Source organism: Pinus tabuliformis, chromosome 7 (genome assembly GCF_031772625.1).
Source record: "Pinus tabuliformis cultivar Carrire ecotype Pingquan chromosome 7, CPIR1, whole genome shotgun sequence".
In the NCBI taxonomy this organism is placed as follows: domain Eukaryota; kingdom Viridiplantae; phylum Streptophyta; class Pinopsida; order Pinales; family Pinaceae; genus Pinus; species Pinus tabuliformis.
In genome coordinates this window covers 1379830039-1379835089 of record NC_142293.1, presented here as the reverse complement: position 1 = coordinate 1379835089, position 5051 = coordinate 1379830039, and positions in this window count along the sequence as shown.

The following is a 5051-nucleotide window of genomic DNA, read 5'->3' as shown; positions in this document are numbered from 1 at the left end:
AGAAAGAAGAAGGTTATAAAAGGTACTGATATTGAAAAAAAATAAAAATAAATAAATAATAATACTAATAATATATATATATATATATATATATAATAAAATAAAATAAAAAAATAAATAACGAGAAAATACTATCCAGTTAACTAAAATAAATAAATAAATATATATATATATATATATATATATATATATATATATATATATATATATATATAAATCAAGCGAGCGACACAATCTAAAAAGAAGAAGGATAAGAACATGATCAAAAGAAAACTACAGAGCCAAAAGGAGAAACCCTAGGAGGAAGGAAAGGACAAGGCCCCACGGAAAAAGATCCATGAAATTAAGGGAAACATTGAAGGCTAGAAAAAGCAAGACTAGGAAGAAAGGGTAGGGATCCAGCAGCTACTGATCTTCCAGCCGTCATCTCTATTGAGATTGTTCGGCCTTCTTTCAATTTCAATAGCTTCCCTGAATTTACGGTGATGGAACTGCGCAACCTTGGCAATAACCTTGGCCTCCTCAATACAAACCTGATGCTTGGTCTTTTCCGCATGCTCTGCTAACGTTGAAGACTTGGTTCTCCCATGTCTTAGGTCAGTTGCATGTTCGCTGATCCTTTGATGGATGGAGCGCCCTGTTTCCCCGATATAGGGGGTCCCACAAGAACAAGGGATCAAGTAGACACCCTTCATGCCTTTAGGGTCAATGGGATCTTTCACTAATTAGAGGGATTTGCGAATAGTGTTGAGGGGCCTAAAGGTTGAGGGAATATCATACTTCTTAAGAATCTGAGCAATCTTGTCCGTGGTTCCCTGGACATAGGGAAGATGGACACCTAGTCGGCGCTCCTTAGGTTCTTTTTTAATTAACGAGTTTTTAGAGGCTTTAAGGAAAGCCTTCTGACCTAGGTGCCTACTATAACCATTCTCCACAAAGACATTAAGGAGATGGGATTTCTCCTTATCGAAGCTCTCCCTATTAGAAATCCTCAGGGCACGAGTAGCGAGGGTGTTAAGAACACCCAACTTTTGAGCAGGGAAATGATGGGAATCGGCATGAAGATACTGCTCAGTATGTGTTTTCTTCCGGAACACTGAGTGGGAGAGTGAACCGTCCTTATTCTTAGATATAAGAATATCCAAGAAAGGGAGGCAACCATTGACCTCTTTTTCCATAGTGAACTTAATGGCAGAGGACTGACAGTTGAGGTGATTGAAGAAGAGATCCAACTCCTCTTGGCCATGGGACCAGATGACATTAGTGTCATCTACATACCTTTTCCACAGCTTGGGAAGGAGACAAGCCAAGGCTAAAGCTTTGGCTTCGAAATCTTCCATAAAAAGATTCGCAACAATAGGGGATAGGGGTGAGCCCATGGCAACACCACAGGTCTGTTCAAAGAACTCACCCTCGAAACAGAAGAAAGTGGAAGTGAGATAGATCTCAACTAGATGCGCTATATCAGGATCTGTCACGTTAGCCGTTGGAGGCTCTGCTCAGACTATTTAACATGCTAAGCTGGATCTGTTTCTTCAACTTGTCTTGATGATGAACCACACTTGTTGGTTCGAAACGTGTCGACAGATATTTTCTGCATGTTATTTACGCCGAAATATTTCTTATAAATGTTATGGATCACAGAAGCCTCAATTCAACCACAAAAGGAATTGTTAATAATAATAATAATTAATTATTAATTAATAATTGATAATAATTAATATTTATAATACATATTATTGATAAATATTTTTAATTAATAGCATTATTAATTATGTTGACACCTAATCATTGGGATTGGGTGAATATGTATAAAATAATGTAAATAGAAAATAAGGAATGTTGGAATATGAAGAGACATGGGAGCTGAAGTCCAAGAGTCTCTCCCTCCATGTATATATCTATGATCAACCTTAATGCAAAATCACAATTCATTTGAGGAGTTATCTCCTAGACTGACATGGTATCAAAGCCAACCCATTTTTGGCATCCCTTTCTGCCCTTGTAACTCCCTTCTGTTATTTTTTTACAGTCTATCCTCTACCCCTCTCCTTTGACAAAAAATATTTCCTGCATTTCCTGCCATGCATAACCATGGTGTCCCAAATCTCTGCGTGAAAGTTGTGGAGGATTGAACATTGGTGCTGTGACTGGCATGTTTGTGAATGGTAGATGTTACTGTATGTAAAGCAAAAAAGAACAAAAAAATTTACATCCTGCTGCAAGTGAATCTCATGTTGGATCTCACATTTTGGAGGCAACCCACTTGGTTCCTGAAAAATCCCATTATAGTTAGAAACAATTTCATACAATTCTTTTTTATGAGTGGGATCATAACCTTGGAAAGCTTCATATGTCTCTGCATCTTTTTCTCTCACAACCATGAGCATGCACCCTTTGCTGAAATTGATCAATTTCTTCATCTAACCTGCACTTACAAGACTCGCACTGATTTTGGCACGACGAGCTCTAACAATGTATTCCACCTCATCTTCCATGAAATGATACTTGTTTTCATGGAGAAATAAAATTGATTTCATGTTGTACAAATATGGACTCCCCAATACAATGCAACAGATATCCAAAGGTACAACGTCAAGGTCAACCTCATCTACTAGTTTGGATGCAATCAAAAATCTAGCTCTACACTGCTTGGTTACATGTAATTTGGCTTTATCACATACCCAACCAAGAGGGTAGGGTTTCAAATGAGGCTTGGTTTATAACCCTAACTTCTTAACCAAGGATTCTGAAATCAAATTTTCATGTGAGCCAAGATCGAACAAGGTTTCCACTTTAGTATGTTTCATCGCGACTCTAATGTGGAACAATTAAGTCCTATTTCATTAATTAACAAGAGATTCATTTGAGGAAATTGTACTTGCATGTAATTCAGAATTTTCATTAGCATGAAGAGAAAGAGTATCTTGAATGACCATTGTTGTGATATGTATCTCATCACTGGAGTTGGATCCAAGGTCCTATCGTATGGTTGCCACCGTCTTTTTCTTGTTCTTACCACCAAATATCTTTACTTTCATCTCTGGATGCAACTTCCAACAATGTTCATCATTATGGCCTTCCTTCTAGAAATGTGTGCAAGATGGCTTTTCTCCTTCCTCCTTCTTGGTTGTAGCTGCCTTCTTGTCCTTTCCCTTGCCTTTTCCTTTGAACTTGCCATTGTGAGGTTTGAAAGATGATTTCTTATATTTATCTTCTTTTTCATTCTTTCCCCTACTTTCAAGGTGAATGGCCTTCACACTGGTCGCATCAATAGTAGTAGGCTCAAATAACAACAAAGAATGCATGATGTAACTATGTAAAGCACCAATATACTTTGTTACAGTTTCTGGTGAATCAAGTGAAATGCCCAAATTCAAAGCTTGTTTTCTAAACTCTTCTATGAATCTTTATACATTTTTACCCTTTCCTTGTCTCAAATATTTCCATTCCATTAAAGACATTTTTTGATAACCCAAAGGATAAAACTGGTCTTTTAATGCAGAAACAAAATTGGACCAAGAAGAAAGGAGACTACCCATGTTTTTTCTACCTTTCTGCAACTTTCTCTCCAACCAAACAAGAGCAATGCCACTCAGTAGAAGAGATACTAATTGAACCTTGGACTCATCCTCCTTGATCTGTTGAATCCGACAATAAAACTCGATATTTTTTATCCAATTGTTTAATTTCTCTACACTACATTCTCCATTATATGTGGGCAAATCTAACTTTACATCTAGCTCAAAAAATGACTTCTTAGATGCATTCCTATGATGCATGTTAGAATTATGAGAAGAGGAAGAAGAATAACTCACTAGAAGATGGAGAGGGAACTTCAGGAGACTCTCCTCTTCCACCTTCATGATTTAATGAGGCAAGATCATCTGGTTCTTTCTTCTCAAGCTTGATTGTCCTCTCATATTCTGCAACCAACTTGTCAATTTTCTATGCCATGGTGAAGAGGATATTGTGATAATTTCGCTCTTCCTCCATTCGAGCTTCCTTACATAACATGTTCCATCTTCGTGTTGCACATTCTAGTTTGGGATGAAAGGATTTGAGTTTTACTTCTCCTCTTTGGAGCTTGTTCTTGGTTATCATTCACTCATGCAACTCGCATGAAGAAAACCTACTTCGATACCAAACTTGATCCATATCTTTTACTTCAAGGATGCATAGAGAATTTCATATAAAAGAGCATGTAACCAAGTGACATAAACACCTAAAATAACAAAAATTCAAAAGAAACCATGGGATCAAAGGAACAAAACAACTTGATAATGAAGTTCACCTAGTGTGGGCTACATCTTTGGGCCCTGCTCAATGTGGGGGGGAATCTTTCATTAAATGGAAACGAAAATAGATTACAAGCAATTATAAAATAACACCTTATATTTCCACTTTGAGGGATGGCCTGAAAATGTAGACCTCTATTGAAGAAACGGGTTGCACGATTGGGTTCTTGGCAAAATATCGTGAAAAGTGACTGTAAATTCAACCCCTTTCTTACACTGGCACTTTTGGACCCCTAGGGAATCTTCTCAGCATAAAAAAAGATACCCCTGCATCAAGATTCATCTCTTGGAACATGGCGTCAGAGTTCCACCCTCTTGGTTCTACTTGTCCATCGGTCTCCGCCTCTCCTTCCCCTACTAGACGAAGTGCAAGGTTTAAATAAGTTTTGGTGGACAAATTTTTCAACCAAGGGCCAATGGCCCATTGGCTGGTGGCATATAAGTTAAGGTTTATATGGCATGATCATTGTTTATATTTGACATGTCTTTTGTGTTTGGTTATATGGCCACCTATTTTGGCAGGCCGACTCACCAGGTCGGGCGGGTTTAAATCCCACCAGCCTTGTTGGCATATGGTCGTTGCAACAGTGGTCAGGTAGGGTCTGGGTCACCTGCATCCCCGACCAATTATAGATATATATATCTATATATATATATATATATATATATATATATATATATATATATGTGTGGTTGATGAGTGGCGGGGTTGGCGGCCTGCTACCTATTTTTTATTATATATATAATACAAAG